General features: G+C 43.4%; 1 pseudogene across 1 annotated transcript; it reads right to left on the bottom strand.

Moving 5' to 3' along the window:
* Positions 1–682: 682 nt before the first annotated feature.
* On the bottom strand, positions 683–23,032 carry Rdh18-ps (retinol dehydrogenase 18, pseudogene; annotated as a pseudogene). Its single transcript, NR_037604.1, has 4 exons — positions 22,652–23,032; positions 5,280–5,538; positions 3,974–4,136; positions 683–3,527 (listed from the first exon to the last, which is right to left on the bottom strand). The product of NR_037604.1 is annotated as a retinol dehydrogenase 18, pseudogene (transcript).
* Positions 23,033–23,267: the final 235 nt, after the last annotated feature.

The following is a 23,267-nucleotide window of genomic DNA, read 5'->3' as shown; positions in this document are numbered from 1 at the left end:
GGCTGAAAACTTCCTGTAACCAGTGTGCCTCATCTTCCTTCTCACCTTTGAGAGTACTCCTAAACATGTGACCCGTCCAGCAGGTCCAGTTATTTGAGGGTCTCGAGGGGACCTTCTCCTAATAACCAAATGGGGGGCGGGGGTAGAGAGAGACGAGAGTCTTGTGTGAATAACGCCACAGAAACTGTTCTGGATTGCATCAAGACCCCAAATGTATCAGCCAGGCCCGAGGTTTAAATGCACAAGCAAAAGGGGAAGTGCCTTTCAGCAGGAGGAATGGGGCAGAGGAAATGCACCTCAGCAGGAGGGATGGGGCAGCAGAAAAAGAGGAAGTACTTCTCAGCAGGTGGGATGGGGCAGCGGGAATTTTTCTTTTGGCGACTACAAGGGGAAGCAGGAACTTGGCGGTATCAGGGTACATCTTGAGGTCAGGACATCCGCGTTGACTTAGGGCTGGAACAATCTGTGGTTGTTCTCGGAGGGGTGCATGGCCCACTTTTGACCCCCTTTTCTTCTCGGGGGGGGGGGAGAGGCCCAATTCAGAGATCAGGACAATTGTGTTGTCTTAATAGCTCCCAACAAACATGTAACATACAGGTACATACACATATGCTCAAAGGTCCTACCACAAGCCTTTGAAGTTAACATAAGTGAAATGAATGACCAGGTACATGATAGGGTTGGCATTTTCCATTTTCATTAAACCAGAAATTTGCCACAGACCACCCCAGTCTGGTATGGGGGTCCCTGGAATGAGGGTCCTTGAAGCTAAGTGGGTAAGGCTTCGGCTGTGACAAACAGAAACAAACACAGAGGCAGTTTGAATCTGAGTGTGTTTTGCAGCTCTCAAGCAGGGGATTTTATACCTTAAGAAGCCAAACATTACATCTCTTAGAAACTATATCCAGTGAAATAATCACAAATACCAACAAAAATCATTTGGCACAGTAAAGCACAAAAATCATCTAAGCATTACAACTCTGAAGCCATGTATTCAGTGAATCACAAAACAGAACAGGTAACATCATTATAAACCATCAAAATATAACAATTCTAAAAGAATGTATTCAGTGCGGGGCCGTCGTCCAAGGCTAGTGGCATGTTTCAAGGAGCAGGTTAATAAATCTTTAACGGTCAGTGCTCTTAACCACTGAACTAACTTTCCAGCCCGATGGTCAATTATTATTTAACATCTAGTGCCTGATTTTTTTTATATAAATCTTCAATGTATAAATTTAAACTATTTTGATTTTTCTAATTAAGGCTTTCTTTACCATATACCAAAATCCACCTCTGATGACACACATGTAGCCATATGAAATTTTATTGTTGGGAAAGTTTTTATCTATCTTAATAGTTTTGTAAATGATTTAAAAATTAAAGTGTTGGTTTTCTTGGGGATAAGGTCATGTTAGTGGCCCCATTTCTAGGGATGCTTTCTTACCCATTATTCTCACTTAAGATCTTGGCCTAGGCTACCAGGAACATGTAAATAAGAAAAGGAATAAGAGAAAACAAAACAGATAGATTGCCATGAGAACTATGGCTCAATATTTTTTCTCCTGAGAAGAGTTCCACAACCGGTTCCAGGAGGTCTCTCCCTTTTGAGGTCAATCGCCTCAGTCTATGAAACTTGTCACATAGATCCTACTGGAGGTGGTGTGGCAGAAATTATTGTTTACTTTACAAGTTTCTCCTGTGACTTCTCAGTCTCCATGTTTCTACTTAGAGAAGAAGAGTCAGGCATCTATGAAAGTCCCACCAAAGCACAAGTCTGCACTGAGCCCAGGATTCTCTGCCTCTTCCACACATGCTGTCCCTGCTCAGCCTACTCTTGAGATTCACCAACCTAGCACCAGGCAAAGCCAGGCCTCAGAGCACCTCAAGTACAGGACCTTTGTTCTTTTGCAAATACTGTCCATAAAATGAAAAACAGAGTTGAGAGGGACACTCTCGGCATGGTGCTGGAGGAGTGTGGCAGTGGGACAGAGGGAGGGGACATGAGAAGTTGCCTGGGACAAAGATAGATGGAAAATCAGAAGGGCTTTGTTGTGATGGTCAGTAAGTGATTCTTATATGAAGAAATGGTCATTTAGTGGGTCTGGAGGGAAGCATGGTCTCTTAGTGAGTCTGCAGTGAAGGGAAGGTCACTTAGGGAGTCTGCAGGGAAGGCATGGTCACTTAGTGAGTCTGCAGGGAAGGCATGGTCACTTAGTGAGTCTGCAGGGAAGGCATGGTCACTTAGTGAGTCTGCAGAAAAGGGATGGGCGCCTAGTCTACAGGGAATTGATGATCACCCAGTGAGTCTAAAGGGAAGGCATGGTCACTTAGTGAGTCTGCAGAAAAGGGATGGATGCCTAGTCTACAGGGAGTTGATGATCACCCAGTGAGTCTGCAGGAAGGAATAGTCATTTAGTGATTCTGCAGTAAATATATGATCACTTTGTGAGTCTGCAGAGAAAGGAGTGGTGAAGCCGAGGCCTACAAGTAAATTCCGTTCATGGACCTGCATGCACAGAATTCTGCACTATTTGCTGGTGTTAAGTTTTGAATGGAAAGTTGTTGTTCCTACTTCAGTGTCTGCAAGGGCTGAGACAAAGCAAGAAGAAGCCTGCTGTCCTGTAGAAACCCTTCTCAGGACATTTCCCCTTACCCCTGTGATCCAAACCTCATTAACCTCCAAAGCCATGGATTAAATCACAGGATACAGAAATAATGTCATACTTTGCTCTAAAAAGAAAAAGAGTCCAAAAAGAAGCCATGATTTCAAAACAAATAAAAAAAAAAATGGTGTCCCCCATCCTCTGCTGTATGCTCACCACCAGAGACTGAACCTCCCACCCAGGGCCTGCTGACCTAACTCCAGGGCATGGGTGCTGGCATTATTAGTGACTCTCTCAGACCCCACACCATGGTCGCAGGTGACTTCAGAGCAGGGACACTTCCATGCTGCATAAGGGCTTAACTAGCCAGGGCAAGTGCATTTCCTGCAGAGGAGGACACAGGGCACTGTTTGGAACAAGCTGGTCCTAACCTCCTCATCTGTGTGGATCTTCATTGAAGGCCATAATGCTCAGAGCCTGAGCATCAGTCAGTGCTTTTGTATCTGAATCCCTTGGCAGAATTCTTTGCCTATTTCATTGGTCATCATCAGTCTCAAGTAGTATCATAGGAGAATTAATGAGATGAAGTGTGTTGACTAAGAACCCCAGAGTAAAACACTCCCTCCATTGACCCTCTTAATTCCTTCTAAGAATTCCCTCCCTTACAGTTCCTACATCTCCCCAGGTATGCACATAGGTGAAGACTTCAGAGGGCTTTCTCAGGCTTCAGGGAAATCCAGTAGAGAACAGCATCCACAAGAAAGGTGGGCAGGTAGCTCAAGGGGAGGAAGAAGAACTTGGCATCCCAGCCTACTGAGCATCGGATTCGAGGGTGACAGGCAGTCAGAGCGTGTTCCATGCAGTCAGTCACCAAATTCAGGTTTGTGTTGCACCTCTGGTTCATTTTGTTTAGGCATTTCAGACCTATGCAGAATGAGGAATGAATTAGGCAGTTTTTCAGTTCCCACCATTTCTGTCTAACCACAACATAGAGGAGAATTTCTATTCTTTGTGTCAGAGAATCAATGCTATGGAACCCAAGCCTAGCCTGTCCCAGTTCATCTGAAGGACCACAATCTTCAAGGATGAATTGAAGTCACCCGTTTCTCAGCTCATGGAAAGTGCTGATCTCATGCCATGTCCCATCCCTGAATCCATTTACAGTCCCATGATCATGAGTGGAGCAGAAGGAACAAAGCAGCATGTTCTGAAAGACAAGAACCACATACTCACACTGCCCACCACCCCAAGGAAACGGATCTAAATTACTGTTCTCTGAGGATAAAGAGCAATTCATTAGAACCACTAATATGAGCAAGGGGTTAAGCGTTCAGGGCTGGACTTCGCTTTGGTCCTCAGGGCTCACTTACAGGATGCCAGGTATTTCTCGCCATAGATCTCCCTGATTTCTCCCTGGTCTGGTCCCACAGCACCTGGATGTTTGATGATAATCTTTCACTCTCAGTCATATCAGTCAGGAAGAAGCCAGGCTCTGTTATAGCCACCTTCACCCCAAAATAGGAGAGTTCCCTCCTGCAAGGCAGAAGGATGTCAAGGGTTTCAGAGTCTTTAGTACAGTGGCGTGAGAACAACAGCCTGTGGTAAGGAAAGGCCACACCCTTTGGATCTGGAATGTGCAGGAAATGAAGGATTTCTGTGCTTTTGGATGTCATACTAAGTGTTGGTGTGTGTAGCTCACTGCCCTAAAAGTACACATTCTGGTCGGAGCACAGTAACAGTAACACCTTTCTCCATGTAGTGCAGACGTAAAGGATTCCATTCCTTGTCAAATCACCTCCACGTCACAAGCATAGTCAACCTCCATCTACTCCACATCTGTCCTAGGAAGCTCTCAGACTACGCCTCTCCCCTTTCTTCAAGCAGGTGTCTCCAGAGAGTGAACTCCTGAATCAAACTCCCTCACATTGGCAGGCTACCTGTTCCCTGCCCCAAATGGCAGTCCAGGTTCCATCCCTTGGAAGAGTTGCATTGCCAACAGCTGGAAATACATAGCATCCCCACAAGTCTACCTTTATCCACCTGATAACCACCCTCCTTTCATATCTGGCCTTTCCATTCTCCAAAGAGAATTCACCTACACATCCAGGTTCCAGGTTCCCATGTTTACTCTGATACAGTCTAATCCTGCTACAGGACTCTCAGCAAATGTAATGGCTAGCATGCTCAACACAGGTGACTGTCCATGCCAACACCACAGGAAGGTCACAGTTCTTCTTTGTCTCCCCTCTCACTCTCTTAGTTGTCATAGTCCTTAGGTCATGATTGAAGCACATATGTTAGGATAGAATGTGTTTATTGTGGATTCTACAGGGGGCCTGACATCTACCTATGGAGTTGAAAGAGATATTCACCAAAATTTAAAAACATACTCAGCATATGGAATGGATTCTTCACCCAAAAACCTCACAGTTCCAATCTTACCCCATTAGTATCCCCTAATACCCCCCTTCCTCCACAACAGGAAGAATGAACTCAACTCATGTCTCAGTCCTGATCTCTTCTATAGACATGGAAACTTGCTCACCAGTGAATGATTCAAGGGAAAGGTTAGACAGACCCAGATGACTAGTGTCATTCCTATTATGGTAACTTAGGAGTGTGATTAAATAAAAACCTTCCTAAATCTTCACTAAGGGACTACTTCGTTTCCAGTACCTGAGGGAGTCTGAGAAGGCCTCTACACCATACTTGGAGATGCAGTAACCACCACCACCAAAAGACACTCAGCCCACAATGCTGGAGACGTTGACCACACGGCCCCTCGCTTTCCTCACTAAGGGCAGCATGCTCAGAGTCACCTCGATCATGCCCAACAGGTTCACATCCAGTATACTTGCAAAGTTCTGTTTGTCCATCCACTGACTGGGACCCGAGGGGACGGAGATGCCAGTGTTGTTGACCAGGCCCCAGAGTCCTAGGAACAGTGGGAAGAGAGAGTCACACAGTACAGGTTTAATTATGGATGAAATGCATATTCACAAGGTAAGACCACTGTGACCGGTGTTTACTGGAGAATAGGATACAATGAATAAGAACATGGTATCCGCAGGGCTGGGTTCTCATGCCGGAGACTGCTGGCTCCAAGCACGGACACCTCATCCATTAAGTCTTCCTGTTCCAGTTCCTTGCCTGGGAATCAGCCAGCAGTCCCTTCTCAGCTGCTAAGTTTAAGGACGGATGGTGGGAACATGGTGTACCTTTTGTTTTGTTTTTTGTTTTTTTTTCCGAGACAGGGTTTCTCTGTGTAGCTCTGGCTGTCCTGGAGCTCACTTTGTAGACCAGGCTGGCCTCGAACTCAGAAATCCGCCTGCCTCTGCCTCCCGAGTGCTGGGACTAAAGGCGTGCGCCACCACGCCCGGCTATGGTGTACCTTTTTAAATCAGGAGACCACTAAAGTGCATTTGTGTTTTACGTGTTGGTGCCATCCTTGAAGATGTTTTATTCTTTTACTTTGTGTGTTGGTTTGAATGGAAACAGCAGCCATAGGCTCAAATATTTGAAAGCTTCGTCCTGACAGAGGGCAGTGCTTGAGAGAGATTAGGGGCTGTGGCCCTGTTAAACTGGGTGTGGCCCTGTTGGATTATGTGATTAACTGGGAGTAGGCTATCCCAGGGTCTTGCTGTTCCTGCTACCTGTTGATCTAGATGTAGTATCTCAGCTCCTTCTCTAGCACCATGACTATCTACAACCCACCATACTTCCTGTTATGATGATAATGGCCTAAATCTTTAGATGTATGCAAGCTCAAATTGAATGTTTCATCCATAAGAGTTACCCCAGTCATGCCATGATGCCATAGAGATAAAATTCTGTAGAAGACAGTTGTATCTTCGAGCTACATTGAGCAGTTAACACACTGCTGCCTATGTCTTTCAAAAGGCCAAGAAAGGTAGTTATAAGGAAGTATTTGTTTCCATTATCATTACTTATTATAGTAATAAGAAAGAATAGTCATGAGGAAAAAGAGAAGGAACAGAGGAAAATACAAAGGACAAAAGAAAAAAAAGACAAAATCTCTGGAGGAAATTTGGTTGGGAAACAAACAACTGAAACCTTGATTGTGGGAATTTTGGAAAACAGAGCTGTGCTGTTCACCTCTGCTAAAGCTGGCCTTGAAATTAATCATGATCAATTCTTTTTTTTTTTTTTTTTTTTTTTTTTTTTGGTTTTTCGAGGCAGGGTTTCTCTGTATAGCCCTGGCTGTCCTGGAACTCACTTTGTCGGTCAGGCTGGCCTCAAACTCAGAAATCTGCCTGCCTCTGCCTCCTGAGTGCTGGGATTAAAGGTGTGCGCCACCACGCCCGGCTCATGATCAATTCTTGTATTAATCAACATCTATGCTGATGAAAATCAATGTTGATCAACTTTCCTCAGATGCTTACAAAACCTAATATATAGGCTGGTTTTATGACAACTTGACTCAAGCTCGAGTCATCAGAGGAAATGCCTCCATAAGATCCAGCTGTAAGGCATTTTCTCAATTAGTGAACAACTAGGGAGGTCACAGCCCATTGTGAGTGATGCCATCCCTGGGCTTCTGGTCCTGAGTTTGTAAGAAAGCAGCTGAGCAAGCTGTGGGAGCAAACCAGTATGCACCATCATTCCATGGCCTCCAAGTTCCTTCTGAATTTAAGTTTGTGTCCTGACTTCCATTGGTGATGAAGAGTAATGTAGAAGTTTAAGCTTTCCTCCCCAAGTTGCTTTGGCAACAATAAAAACCCTTAGGCACCCAGGGACAGGATAAGGGAGGTGACAATCCTTGCTGAGAACCAACAGGACAGATTTTCCACTGTCAACCTGAACACACTGGGCTCTTTTTGCCACTACCCACAGGTGGCCGTCACTCATCCCTTTTGCCTTCAAGTCACAGATCTTCAAGAATCCACTCTGAAATACTTACAAGTAAAGACCATATGCCTACCATTGATTTCTGTGCAGAGTGAATGGGAGACTAGTTGATTGAAATTAAGATCGGCTGTTGTGGAATTGAAAATGTTGGCTCAGTAAGGCTTCTGCCTTTTTGGCTCAAAAGCATGTCTTGGGTTTTTATAGACCCATAATATGTAATCAATATTGTTTTTGTTCTGGTTTGAAAACATATATAAAGCCACTTCCATAGAAACTTCTTAAAATACATATATGAAAGGATTTCATTGGAGTCGCCATATGATAGTAGACATGATATCTAAGTACACATCATAATTCACCATGTAAAACCTTCAATGCCAGGAATGGGTCACATTTTGTCCCTAAAAGCAATCCAAGGAACACCCCCTCTGTCTTAGATAGGGTTTTACTGCTGTGAACAGACACCATGACCAAGACAACTCTTAGACATTTCATTGGGGCTGGCTACAGATTCAGATGTTCAGTCCATTATCATCAACGTGGGAGCATGGCAGTATCCAGGCAGACATGGGGCTGGAGGAGCTGAGAGTCCCACCTATTTTTTGGAAGGCATCTAGGAGAAGACTGGATTCTAGGCAGCTAGGAGGAGGGTTTTAAAGCCCAAGCCCACTGTAGCACATTTACATCACAAGGCCACACCTACTCCAACAAGGCCACACCTTCAAATAGTTGTACTTCATGGGCTAGGCATACACAAACCAACATCCTCCAGACCCTGAGTACAGGCTATGCTCAAGGCTACTACTAGCTGCTCTCCCATCCTGATGGTAAGGCTATGTAGCTGTGGTGGTTTGAATATGCTAGGGCCAGGAAGTGACAGTTTTACGAGGTATAGCCTTGTTGCAGTAGGTGTAGGCATGTTGGAATAAGTGTATGACTATTGGCAAATGCTTTAAACCCACATCCTAGCTCCCTGGAAGCCAGTCTTCTACTGTTTGCCTTCTGAACAAGATGTAGAATTCTCAGCTACTCCTACATAATGCCTGTCTGTGTTGGGCATCGGGCTACACACAGACAGTTTGGTCTCCAGTCAAGCTGAAGTGGTGGTAATTAACCTACATGGAACAGAAGGAGTTCTCATGTCTCCTGGAACCCTGGCTCCTGTCAAAGTTACCACCCCCTCAGCCCCCACAAGAGAAGCATGGTTAGTAGACACATAGGCAATGTCCCAAGCTTCTGACCTTCAGGCTAAACTTCTCTCCAGATACCTAGCAACAGTGACGATAGCAGCACACCATAAAAGGGGCTGTTTGGCCCCTCCTCACTCTCTTACTCCCCTTACTCTCCTCTCCTCTCTCCTCTCACTCTCTTCCTTTCTCTCCCTCTTACTCTCTAGCCTTTCTTCTCTCTCTCTTTCTCTTTCCCCCTTCTCTCCTCTTGGCCTAGCTGGTCTCTCTCTTTCCACATTTTCTCCTTTCTCCCTGCCTTTCTATAATAAAGCTCTAAAACCATAGACTATCTCTGTTCATCAAGGCCCACTGCACTTACTCTTGCCTGCATGGGAACCTTTTCCCTCTGCCCTCTCTCCTATAACCCTGGAGCAACAGGGTGTCTCCCCAGGGGCCCACAGTTGGGGGCTGCCCCTTGTCCACCCCCTCTTTGAGTGGGGTTGTAAGGTAGAAAATTTAAGTTTGACCCCCCCCCCCCAGACCAAGTTGGATCCAAGAAAGAGAAATAGTTGGTCCCTGAAGCAGCCTGTTCCAAGAACTGGCTGATCACACAACGGGTCATTACGCAAGCCGGTTCAGTGACCTTGTTCCAGGACCTGGCTGACCACAAAAGTTAGATTAAAATCTTGAGAAGCAGGGAGTCTCCACTTGTGATTTTTAGTACCCCCTTGTGATTTTTCACTGGTGTTTTCGGCATTTTCCAGTAACGCCCTCCCTACCTCCTTGGGTTATGTTTTTTTCCTTTAAGTACCCCCTTTCTCAGTTACTTGGGGTCGACGGTTCTCTACCCCTGCGTGGTGTACAACTGTGGGCCACAGAGTGCGCCTGGAATAAAAAGTCCTCTTGTGGTTTGCATCAAGGCTGTTTCTTGTGAATGATTTGGGGTGTCTCCTCTCCTGAGTCAGAACATGGGGGAGTCCTCACTTTGTGGGTCTTTCAGGGTCAGTGGCTTAGATGCCCACCCAGGGCTGAGTGGAAAGCATCTGGCAGCCCTCCTGTGTCTGCTTGCCCGGAGCATAGGAGGAACTCTGGCTGGGCGTGGGCTATTCTCCCTTCCCCCTTCTTCCCCTGCCCCCTTTTAGTAGAACTCTCAGCTACTCCTACATAATGCCTGTCTGGATGCTACCATGCTCCTGCCTTGGTAATAAAATACATAACTGATCCTGTAAGCCATCCCCAATTAGATGTTGTCTTTTTAAGAATTGCGTTTGTCATGGTGTCTGTTCATAGCAGTAACCTTAAATCAGACAGAAGTTGGTATGAGTACTGGGGTATTGCTGTGATAGGCCTGACCCAGCGGTTGTTTGGAAGAATGTGGATTTTTGGACTTTAGATTTGGAAAGCAGGTAAATGCTTTAAGTGGGGATTAATGGCCTATTGTCATAGGAATATGAATGACTTTTTTTTTTTTTTTTTTTTTTGCTGAGTGTGATTTGTACTGTGGAAGCCTGGCTCTAGAAGTTTTAGAGGAGAAGAATTTTAATATGTGACCTAAAAACTGCTCTTGTGATATTTTGGTGTAAAATGTGGCTGCTCTTTGCTCTTGTTTGAGGAGTCTACCTGAGGCAAAGTTCAAGAGATTTATATTAATTTCATTGACAAAGAACATCTCAACAAAGCCCAACAGACATCATTTTGGTTAAGTCTCATGATGATCAATTTGGCCAACCATAGCAAGCTTCAAAAGGAAAAATATGAAATGTATGGTTCAAGGAATAGAGTGTCACCAGGAAGCTAAATGAAGGTGAATCCTGTATTCAAGAAGATAAAGAGATTAAGGAAGTTGTGACTTTGTGGCAAGATCTGACTCAGCTAAGCATACTGTTTTTATAATTGTTGTAGGTGCGATAGGATACAGGCTAAGTTGGGACAACGTTGACCCAGCGCTGATTCCACTTAGGGGTTGACAGCAGAAAATGGGAATAGAAAATTCTAAACAGGTATTTGTCCGCAGCCTTCAAAGGCTGCTTCAGGTGAGAGGAGTAGGGTTTGAAGAACAATTGTTAGAAGATTTTTCAGATCAGATAGATTCTTGCTGCCCATGGTTCAGAGGAGAAAAAAAGGTTAGAGACGAGAACCTGGGAGAGAATTAGAGAAGCTCTGAGAAACACCCAGGCAGATAATTTCACCCTCTGCCTCTGGGCACTCATAAAAGATGCTATTGATGAAGAGACCTCACAGGTGTCAGATAGTGCCCAGGGAGAGCTTGAAGAATCTCAGGAAGATCCCCTGCCAGAGAGGACTTTCTCAGAAAAGGGCCCTCTCAACCCTAAATTAGAAGGGTATAGAGATTCTAATGATGAGCTAATTAATATTAGACAAAGAAGATCATTCAGAAAGAGGAGTTTCCAAATATTATGATGAGGATTGGTCTCCTTTCGAACCTTCTGCTCCACCTATGGCCTCCACTATAGGAGATGCTACTCAAATGGACATGCAACTAAGTAAATTAGAGTTTGAAATTAAGTTGCAGAAATTGACTAATGAGCTACAGGAGCTTAAAAAAAAAAAGGTCAAATACAGGGAAGAACAGCTATTCTGAGATATACCAATCACCGCTAGAAAGAGCTGTGAGTCAGGCTCAAGGGAAAGGACAGAATACATCTGATGTGCTATGCTAGCTTTCCCTGTAGTTGAGATAATTGACCAGCAAAACAATAGAGTCAGACAATATCAGACTTTGGAGTTCTAGGTGATAAAGAAGTTAAAAACAGCTGTGGCACAATATGACCCTACAGTTCTTTTTACACAAGCATTACTGGATACTGTCCTGGAGTTAAATTTAACCCCCTAAGATTGGAAGACTCTATGTAAGACTATTTTGTCAGGAGGAGATTTCTTACTTTGGAATTCTGGATGCTGAGAAGCCAGTAAGAAAACTGCCGCTTTGAATGCTCAGACAGGTAACCCAGGCTGGGATTTTAACATGCTTTTAGGAGAAGGTCAATATGAAAACAATGCTAATCAGGTTGGGTTTCCTGTTGGAGTATATGTGCAGGTTACTCTGGCTGCCTGCAGCACTTGGAATCAGTTACCGATTAAAGGGGATCTTGGTGGAAGTTTAGCCAGTATTCGGCAGGGTCGTGATGAGATCTTCCAGGATTTTGTGGATAAGCTATTAAAAGCAGCTAGTAGAATTCTTGGAGATTCACAAACAGGAAATCCTTTTGTTGCACAATTGGCTTATGAGAATGCTAACGCAGCATGGCTATTCAGCTGCACAAAGGACAGACAGATTTAGCAAGGTATATCCATCTTTGTGCAGAGATTGGACCTTCATACAATCAGGGCTTGGCCTTCAATGCTTGCACAGAAAAGAGGGAATAAAGTATGTTTTAAGTGTGGAAGTTTGGGTGATTTTAAAAATGATTGTCCTAGGAATAGAGGTGCCAAGCGGGCAATCAGTCTATGCTCCAGGAGTTTGTCCTCAATGCAGGAAGGGTAACCACTGGGCTAGGGAATGCAAATCTAATACAGATATTCAGGGCCATCCGGTGCCTGGGAAACAAGAAGAGGGGCCAGCCTCAGGCCCCGAGATACCCACATCAGGCAGCTTATGAGGCCATGAAGCTGCTGCCCAGCCAAGGAAATCCATTTTTTTGAACTTATTAGGACAACCCCAGGAAGTGCAGGATTGGACCTCAGTTCCACCACCCACGCAGTATTAACTCCAGAAATGAGAGTCCAAACTCTGCCTACAGGCGTTTTTGGACCTCTACATGCAGAAACTTGGGGATTTCTTTTAGGACAAAGCAATTCTATTGTAAAAGGTCTGCAGATTTATCCAGGTGTTATAGATAATGATTATGAGGGAGAAATTTAAATTATGACTGCTTCCCCTCATGGTATTATAACTGTACCTGCTAATCAAAGAATTGCTCCACTTATCTTAGTTCCCTTGCAACTGCTACCGTCCAGATTTGTTAAGAGTGAGAGAGGACAGAGTGGCTTTGGTTCCTCTGATGTGTACTGGGTTCAATCTATTACTAGTAAGAGACCTAACCTTAAATTATTAATTGAAGGAAAAACCTTTGAAGGATTAATAGATACTAGAGTTGATGTAACAATTATTAGAGGACAAGATTGGCCTTCAACTTGGACTTTGTCTGATACGCTTACTCACCTCCAAGGAATTGGTTATGTCAATAATCTAAAACAAAGCTCTAAATTGCTAACCTGGAGAGTTGAGAAGGGCAATTCAGGACAAATTCAGCCTTTGGTTATGTCAAATTTGCCTGTTACCCTCTGGGGAAGAGATCTCTTGTCACAGATGGGCCTTATAATGTGTAGTCCTAATGAGGCAGTGACTAAGCAGATGCTAAGACAAGAATTTCTGCCTGGTCAGGGGCTAGGAAAGGAAGGACAAGGTATTAAGACTTTTGAAGGTCCTAAGCCTCACTCTAACACAAGAGGCTTGGGGTATTTTCTGTAATGGCCACTATCTTGCCTGCATCCCATGCTGTAAAATTCAATGGCTTAATAATATTCCGGTGTGGGTTGATCAGTGGTCTTTACCTAAAGAGAAGATAGAAGCCATCTCTTTGCTAGTGCAGGAGCAATTAGAGGCAGGACATTTAATAGAATCCCAGTCTCCTTGGAATACTCCAATATTTATTATCAAGAAAAAATCTGGTAAATGGAAATTGCTAAAGATCTAAGAAAGGTTAATGAAACCAGGGTACCTATGGGAGCTTTACAACCTGGGCTTTCATCTCTGGTAGCCATTCCAAAAGGATATTATAAAATTGTGGTAGATTTTAAAAATTGTTTCTTTACTATTCCTTTGCACCCTGAGGATTGTGAAAGATTTGCTTTCAGTGTTCCTTCTATTAATTTTAAGGAACCTATGAAAAGATATCAATGGACAGTTCTTCCTCAGAGCATGGCTAATAGTCCTACCTTATGGCAAAAGTTTGTGGCACAAGCCATTCAGCCTGCAAGAGAGCAATGGCCAATGATATATATCATTCATTACATAGATGATGTCTTATTAGTGGGAAAAGATCCTCAGGACTTGCTTTTATGTTATAGAGATTTACAGCAGGCCTTAGCTGATAAAGGACTGCAAATAGCTCCTTAGAAGGTACAAACTCAGGATCCTTCTAATTATTTGAGTTTTAGACTTACAGATCAAGCTGTTTCCCCCCAGAAGATAGTTATTCACAGGGACAGCTTAAAAACTTTAAATGATTTTCAAAAATTGTTAGGTGATATTAATTGGCTTTGCCCCTATTTAAAGCTTATTACAGGGGAATTGAAACCTTTATTTGATATTCTAAAGGGAGTTCTGATCCTACCTCTAGATCTTTAACCTCAGAAGGATTGCTGGCCTTACAACAAGTAGAAAGAGCTATTGAAGAACAATTACTTATATAGATTACTCTTTGCCTTTACATCTGTTAATTTTTAATACGATTCATATACCTACAGGATTGTTGTGGCAAGGGGCTCCTCTAATGGGAGGATATCTCCTAAACATAATATCCTGCCATATTATAAAGCAGTAGCCCAGATGATTATACTTGGAAGAAAGCAAGCACTAACTTATTTTGGCAAAGAGCCAGATATCATTGTTTAGCCTTATAGTGTAGATCAAGATACTTGGCTGAAGCAGCACAGTACGATTGGTTGCTTGCTCAAATAGGATTTATTGGAACTGTAGATAATCATTATCCTCAATATAGGTTGATAAAAATTTTAAATGTACATGAGGTGATATTTCCTAATATGACATCTTTACAACCTTTGTATAATGCTCTTTTGATTTTTACTGACAGCTCCTCTAAAGGGTGAGCTGGATATCTTATGAATAATCAACAGGTAGTCATAGAGACTCCTGGCCTCTCGGCTCAGTTAGCAGAGCTGACAGTGATACTGAATGTTTTTCAGTCTATGAATGATGCTTTTAATATTTTAACTAATAATTTATATGTTGCACAATAAATTCCCTTGCTGAAGACTTGTGGTACATTTAGCTTTAATACACCATCAGGATCTGTTTTCACAATTGCAAAACATCATTCTTGCTCGAAAAAAAATCTGTTTTATATTGATCGTATACGAGCTCATTCTGGTCTTCCTGGACCTTTAGCTGCAGGCAATGATTGCATTGACAGAGCCCTAATAGGAGAGGCCTTAGTTTCAGATCCTGTTGCATTAGCTAGACGTGATCATGATAAATTTCATCTTTCTAGCCACACCTGCCACAGACCCTCTAGGTCCCTGGTCTGTGAAGAACGGGATTTTTTAGGCAGATGGGCAAAGAAGTCGGATGAAAAATGACAGACAGATACACAAGTGGTTTTGGATCTGAATGTAATGTTCTGGTTGAGCTTCAGACTTATATTACAACGAATTATCAGAGGATACAAATCACAAAAAGACAAGATACACTGAAATTCACCAGTTACGGCAGAAAGGAATTTACAGGGACTAATTAAATGTTTACATTAGGGATAACAAGCCCTGCCTAGGATCAGCCTAATGCCTAATGCCAGGCAAGAATTTCACACTTTAATCAGGGGGTTGTTAACTCTTGACAGGCCTTAAGAGTAATGTGCTATCACAGAGCTCTAAATTCTTAGGTCTAATAAAACTTATCTTGTCTGGAGAGTTTCCCCTTATCAGGGTAGTATATCAACTTATACTTGACATGGAAGTAGCCTGTAGTAAAAGATTTCTATCTCAGTGAGACTTTTAGTCTCTATCTACAGACAGCTGAGTAAATAGCAGATGTTTATATTGTTTTATGATGCAGCTTAATTAGTTACTGAATAGGTTAAGCTCCTTGCTGCTATCTGGAATCTAAGAACACTGGAAAAAGGCTTTAGCTATGTTAGAATACAATCTTAAAAGGCATTTACTATAAGGTAATACTATATAGAGTGCACGTGAATCTATACACTAGATTAATGTGGTGGAAATTTGAATATAATGGGTTAGGGAAAGAGATGCCATAACTCTGGGAGGAAAATTTCCCTGGACTCTTATCTTCATGAAACAGCTTCCAGGCTTTTCGCCTGACAAACCGATCCAAGCTGGAGAGTTGGCTTTCGCCAGAATATCTAGGAGGAGAGTCCTAGAAATTCATTTCTCATGAGCAGCTTTTTGGCATTTCTGCCTCACAAGCTGACTCCACCAGAGTATCCTGACACACACCTTAAGGTTTCGACATAAGATCACTAAGGAGCAGGCAAGAATGATTGTAAAACAATGCCCTAAATGTATTACATTATCTCCAGTTCCACATTTAGGGGTTAATTCACGAGGCCCTATACCCAATCATATTTGGCAAATGGATGTAACTCATTGTGCAGAATTTGGAAAATTAAAATATATACACGTTTGTATTGTCACTTGTTCAGGATTTTTTTTTGCTTCTCTACATACAGGAGAGGCCTCTAGAAATGTAACTGATCATTGTTTACAAGCATTTAATGCTATGGGATTGCCTAAAGTCATTAAGAAGATAATGGGCCATTCTATACTGGCAGCAATTTTATTTCATTTTGTAAGGAATTTGGTATCAAACAAAAAACTGGAATTCCTTATAACCCAATGGGACAAGGAATTGTTGAACGTGCTCATCACACTCTGAAAAATTGGCTTTTAAAAACAAAACAGGGGCAATTTTATCCCCCAAGGTCACCAAAAGTACATCTCGCTTTTGTCTTATTTGTTTTAATTTTTTTTTCAAACTGATGTTAAAGATCAGTCTGCAGCAGATCGCCACTGGCATCCAGTTACTTCCAGTTCTTATGCCATGGTCAAATGGCGGGACCCATTAACTAATACGTGGAATGGTCCAGACTACGTTTTAATTTGGGGAAGAGGTTCTGTTTGTGTTTTTTCACAAAAAGAAGACAGAGCACAATGGGTGCCTGAAAGATTGGTTCATCAAGTGGGCACAGACCCTGAATCTTCTAGTAAGTATGATTCCAACCTTGATGATGGCTAAAAAAAAATCTTTATTTAGTCAGAAGCATTAATTTGGAGCACAGCCTCCACTTCTTCCTGAGAATTAACAGCTTTTTTGTTGATTCTCAAAGCCACCTCCCCCACACCTGGAGGCCAGAGTTTGAGCTTGATCGTTGCTAATTTGGAACTGAATAGAGTACTTGGACTTCCTCACTGACAGCCTTTATCCTATTGCTTTTCTACTCTCTGCTTTGTATTTCAAGCAGGCCAGTCACCTCCCTACAGGCTCCTCTTCAGCAAGCATTCAGGTTCACGCAGGTGGGAGAAGTTCATTTATATGAAGAGATGTATTGAGTATGCATTGTGGCTTTGGTCTGATTGGGAATAAAGTGTGCTATGAGTGCCAGTTAGATAATGACAGGCAACTAAGGTTTCTGAACTATATCAATCTAAGACAGAGGTATATGCCAAGAGGACGTGGTTTATTCAAAATTCACAATAGAGCCATGTTTCTGCAAAATAAACACAAGCAAGCTGCACATACTTCCTTGAAAGATAAGAATAGTTCATAGAAAACCTAGTCCCAAGCCAGGCACAGCTGCCAGCCACCATAATTCCCAAGCAGGACCATGGAGCATAAATAAATTTTATGCCCCAGTTCAGCTAATTTTTAATTATATATTTAGGAAGGAATTGTAGCCCCCACCTGTGGGAAGCTGCCCTCACATTTGCCATTATAAGATGGCGCTGACAGCTGTGTTCTAAGTGGTAAACATAATCTGCACACGTGCAGGGGCAGTTTTCCCGCCATGTGTTCTGCCTTTCTCGTGATGACAACTGGGCCGATGGGCTGCAGCCAATCAGGGAGTAATACGTCCTAGGCGGAGGATAATTCTCCTTAAAAGGGACGGGGTTTTGCCATTCTTTCTCTTGCTTTCTTGTTCTTGTTCTTTTTCTTGCTTTCTTGCTCTCTTGCTCTCTCTTGCTCTTGCTCTCTTGCTCTCTTGCTCTCTGGCTCCTGAAGATGTAAGCAATAAAGCTTTTGCCGCAGAAGATTCCGGTTTGTTGCTTCTTTCCTGGCACGGTCGCGAGAACGCGGGTAAGAGTAAGACCCACCCCCAGCCTTGAGCAGGCTGAATCAGACTTATGCTGCCACTGTGAATGAGACCACCTAGGGTGGAGCCTTCCAACCTAGATGGTTCTATTGTTCTGTCACCTGCACTGTTCTTCTCCAAGATGCTGCTACCTGCTGAGAGGTTGAACCTGCCTTCCTGAGAAATTCCTGAGATAGCTGACAACCTGTCGACTGACAACTTACTGCCAACAAGTGGTGTCAGACTAATTGCTTACAGGCTGGCGGCAGGCATCAAGAGTGGATTGGCAGGGGATAGGGTTTCCCTCTTTATAAGCACAGATTCTTAGTAAACATTGGGCTTTGATCAGAATTTTGTCTTGGCCTCGTTTCTTTTCTTGACATTTATTCCCTTTATAGCCCCAGCCTGCTTTTCAGGAGGAACCCAGTTTCTGTGGCTGCAAGCTGTCATAGAAAAGCTTAGGTTGACTCAAAGTAGTGCATGCCTTTGGTCCCTGAAGACTGTGTCAAGAAGATCTCTGAGTTTATGACCAACCTGGAACAGAGCAAGTTCTAGTTTAAGAAAAGCTTAAATTCAGGCAAGGTGGTACAAGCCTTTAATCCCAGCATCTAGGTCAGGCAAGGTTAGGAAGTGAGTTGGAAAACAAAAAGCTGGTAAAAGAATAAGAGGGCCATGTTCCAGGCCCAGCAAGCAGCAGAACTCAGCAGCTTCAGCCATCTGGCTCTGGCTATACAGTCAAGAATAGAAGGATAGAAGGGACTACTGGGGGGAAAAAAGCTGTGATTAAGAGGAGACCAGAAGCACTAAGCTGAAATCTGAAATCTTCTGGGAAGTGTTTCTCAGAGCACAAAGAAGCTCTATTCCAGAGATAGACAAGATTGTACCTCGTGCTGTTGTTGGACCTAGTAATGTGTAAGAATCACCTGGTGGTACTGGTTTTGAAGGTATAAAAGGATCATGGAGAGCAGCTGAGGCTTGGTACTTTGAGTACTGTTTTCATGGCAGATCCAACAGTATTTGCCACCTGAGGTTGTAGATTTATTAAGGCTTACAAGATAGGATTTTAGTTATTGTGCCCAGCTATTAAGTTACCATTGTTTCTGATGGAAGTCTGTATTGCATTTTCCTTCGCACAGTGACTCACTCATCTGGGTTCTCAGGAGAAAAGTACTGTGGCAAAATGTGGGTTTGCCTGATGAGCACTACAAAGGCCATGGGGAATTTGAAGTATGGACTGATCTGTTTGTGATGTAAGACCCCAACTCAACGTGTTTCTTAGATCCCTAGAAACGAAGTCCAGCATGGAGTTCTTTGTTCTTTTGCCTTCAGTCTGAGAGAACGATGACCACTGGGTGACCCACCCAGGTGCCTGACCCATGGTGTAAGGGACCAAGAATGTTTGCCAAAGATAGCCTATAACCTTTCCATGAGAGATGAGCTGTAATTCATCATCCCCATTCTTACAATGTTTACTCAGCTTCTCCACTCTTTGTGGTCTTATCCTCCCCTCACTTTGTGGTTTATTCTTTAAAAACCCTCGACTGCAACTGCTGGGGGTCAATCTCCTCTGCCCCTGTGCGAGTTACGAGCTCAGCCTCAGCATGCTGATTCCTGAATAAACTTCATGCAATATTGCATCAAGAATAGTTTCTCTCGAGTTATTGGGGCATCGGCTCATCCCAGGACTTGAGCAAGGGTCTCCCCAAAATGAGAGTCTTTCAGTGACCCACTGTAGCCTCCCCCAGACTGAAGTGGGCTGGTGAAGACCTTGTTGCCACTGAGGTGGGGCCACCTGTGGTGCAGCTTTCTGACTTGGCTGGCTTTTTTGATGTGTGTCAACTGCCCTGCTCTTCTCTGAGATCCTGCTGCCTGCTGAGACACCTTTGAGACAATCCATTTTGCACTGCGCTGGCGACAGGCACCAAGAATGGATTGGTGGGGGATGGGCCTTCCCCCTTTTAAGCACAGTCTCTTAGTAAAATCATGGGCCTTGATCAGAGAAAATTTGTCTTGGCTTCATTATTTTTCTCGACTTCTAATCTCTCTTTCAGCCCCAGCCTGCCTTCCAGGAGTACCTGTTTCATGTAGGCCGTGGGCGGTTACAACTACAACCTACCATTGGCATCTTAGCAAGGTTGGTAAAAACGTTTTGGGAGGTCCAGCCCATGAGATAAAAACAGGTCTGCCATTGCCCACCAGAAAGGGCTGGCCAGGCTGGGGGTGGGAGGCAGAGAGTTGCAGGCTCAAGAGCATAAACTACTGATTCATTTAAAAAAATATTTCCAACAACACACAATGAGCAGACTCTGACACACTCAGTCCTAAAAGGGATGACTTCATCACACCCCTCCACTCAAGGCCCAGAGATCTATAAATATGAGGAGACAGAAACATTTTAAGAGCCAGAGGTGATGGGTGACTCCAAGGAGACCGTCTTACAGACACATCAGGACCTCTGCTCACATGAACTCACAGACTCTGGCAGCACACATAACACCTGCACAGGCTCGAGGAGACAGTGAGCCAGCACTGAGCAGGGAAAGTGGACACATGGTCTAACCTCTAAGCAAGCAGTTATTTGTAACTGATAGCTGCTGTCCAAGGAAAAAACAGTTTTCTGCACTGTAGTGTCAATGGTGCCTTGTAATCACTTTATTGTGCACTGTGTGAAGATTCAAATGCTGATTTCTTGTCCACTATATCTGCTTACCATCCTTATTCAGACACTATCCAGGTGCAAACTTGTGTAAACAACAGCTCTCCCATTGTTCCCTGATGTGTCAATAAAGGGACCTTAACAACCAAAGACTGAGCAGGGGAGAGAACAGGCTGGAGTTCTCCCAGCCAGGGGAGGGAGCTGGAGAAGAGGAGGTATGGCTTAGCCACCTGCAGAGAGTCTAGGAGACACCATAAGAAAACACCTGGAGCAGAGAAAACCTGGAATGTTATCTCCACAATTTTGGCTGGGAGCTTGGTAGATTAGGTTAGAGGAAGTAGAGTAATATTATTTAGTAATTCTGCCCTTTAAGCATGTTAAATACATAGTCCAGTCTCAGTTATTTGGGAGCTATCGTATATATATATATGTATAAGGATGTATATATTCCAAAGCATATGTAAATATTGATAGTCATGATACCCAAGGGAAATAAAGCCAACTGAGCTATAACCCATAACTATCAGGAAAGCAAATCTAAAATGCAAACAAAACACCAAAAGAGTAAAAAAAGTTGAAAGTAGAAATCTTGCCAACCCTACTGGTATAGGTATACCTATATAGGTAATATAGGTATTGAAAAGCCATGCACTGAGCCTCATACACAAAGGGCTCTTTTCTCCATAAAATAAACATCATGAAATTAGGTAAAAAAGGGAGCTTGCATTTCTTTCATCGAGTTTTCTTCTGGATTTTTAACTTGTCTTTTCTTGTTTGTTTTTTATGGGATTGTGATTGTTTTTCTGTTTATTAGAGTTACTTTTCCTAGGGATTTTTAAGTTTGCTTTTGTTTTTTCAGAGAGAGAGAGAGAGAGAGAGAGAGAGAGAGACTGGGACATGGAGAGGACCTGGGAGAAGTTGGGGAAAAGGAAATATAATATAATTGTTTGGATAAAAAAAATCTAATAAAAATATACAAAGTAGATTTTTGACTCTTGGAACCCAAAATACTTATGCTTGCAGACTTGGGATGTACTAGAAGTATCTCAAGAAAGTTCTTTTTGTTTTGTTTTGTTTTTTGTTTGTTTGGGGTTTGTTTGTTTGTTTTTTCGAAACAGGGTAAATCAGTATAGCCCTGGCTGTCCTGGAACTCACTTTGTAGACCAGGCTGGCCTCGAACTCAGAAATCTGCCTGCCTCTGCCTCCCAAGTGCTGGGATTAAAGGCTTACGTCACCATGCCCAGCTTCAAGACACTTCTTACGACAATGGAACAAGCTGAGTGTGGTGGCGCCATCTGGTGATGCCAACAGGAAGGAGTTGAGAAACATGTCCATCAGATGGTGACCAGCAGCCAAGGGAACACAAAGGTAACAAACAATACCCAGTGCCAAGGCCTGCTAAATGCAATGGGGCGTGGATGAGGGTCAAGTTATTTTAATTCATTCTATATTATTGCTGAAAAAAATGTTCTTTAAGTGGTAATGTTGCTTGCCTTCTTAAACTGGAAAGAATGCATATACATTATACATACAAGTCAAAGGGTTAACTACTTTGTATCCACTGAATAGCAAATTGTATGCTAATTGTAGTTTGACATGTCTAGAGTTTTGAATAATAACTGTTTTCCTTTCATTTTTTAAATGAATTTATTGTTTAAAACAAATGCTGGAGAGAGAAAAAGGGAGAAACAGATGGAAAGGCAAGTTAGTGTGTGTGTGTGTGTGTGTGTGTGTGTGTGTGTGTGTGTGTGTTTCTTTGTGAAAGAGAGGCCACTTCCTACCTTTTTCTGTCCTAAGTTTTCCTTGACTTTGGGCTTAAGCAAGGCAATGATTATGGCTCTCCCTGCCATGGTGCACAGGTAGTGCATGAGAACATGTTCCAGAACTGGGAGAGCAGATGCACGCTGGCACATGACCTTCACACAGAGACCAGATCCCAGGAGCCCAGGGCTCTCCTCCCTCCTCACAGTCTCAAACCTAGGCCTCAACAGCAAACAATGCCCTCTTTCTACATCTCTTTCTACATACAAAGTCAAAGAGGGAAGAGAACAATTGCAAATGAAATCTTCCCAAGGCTCCAGTTGACTAAGAACACACAGCTTGGAGGACTCAGTGTACTCAGTGTAGAGGTAAGAGGACAGACTGATGTGCTAGAGAGGGGCAGAATCTGCAGTTACACCAACTCCACCCTGACTCCCAACAGGAATCTTTCCAGGACTACACAGGCCTTCCCTTCACTCAAAGACAGAAAACAAACAGCACAGACAGGAATCTCAGTGGTACCTCTGTTCCCAACACGCTCCTTCACCCACTGAGTGGCTGCCACAATACTCTCTGTCTTGGTGACATCCAGGATCACTGTCTCCAGCCTGTCAGATGTCTTGTTCCTCAGCTGCTCAGCTCCCTTCTCCGTCAGACATGCAGCCAGCACCCTCATGCCTCTCCTGTCCAGCTGTCTGGCCAGCAGGTTCCCAAAGCCAGAGTCACAGCCCGTGATGAAGACATACTTGTCTTGGAGATGGCTCACCACCTGCCTCTCCCTGAAGAAGCACAGGAGAGTCCAAAGGCCCACCAGTGCCACTAGGTAAAGCCACATGGTTTGTAGAAGTCAAGCAGAGAGAGAGAGAGAGATACTCTGTGTCAAAATGAGCCTGACCTCTGCTCACATAGGAAGGTGTAGACATCCAGGACTCCACCCTGCTGACATACAGTCCTCTGCATTTTTTATAATTATTCCTGCCCAATGACTCTCAACTTTAACAGGCTTTTGGTCAGAAGTCATACAATGTTCTTTCACTTTACCTATATCCCTGCCAAGAAAAACACCTCTGATATTAAACAACACATATATATTCTCTTATAATCTTTGCTTCCTGGACTCAGGTGGGAATACATGTTT

This window comes from Mus musculus, chromosome 10, assembly GCF_000001635.26.
Source record: "Mus musculus strain C57BL/6J chromosome 10, GRCm38.p6 C57BL/6J".
Taxonomy (NCBI): Eukaryota; Metazoa; Chordata; class Mammalia; order Rodentia; family Muridae; genus Mus; species Mus musculus.
Note: the sequence above shows the minus strand (reverse complement) of the source record. Positions and strands in the feature narration are given on the sequence as shown.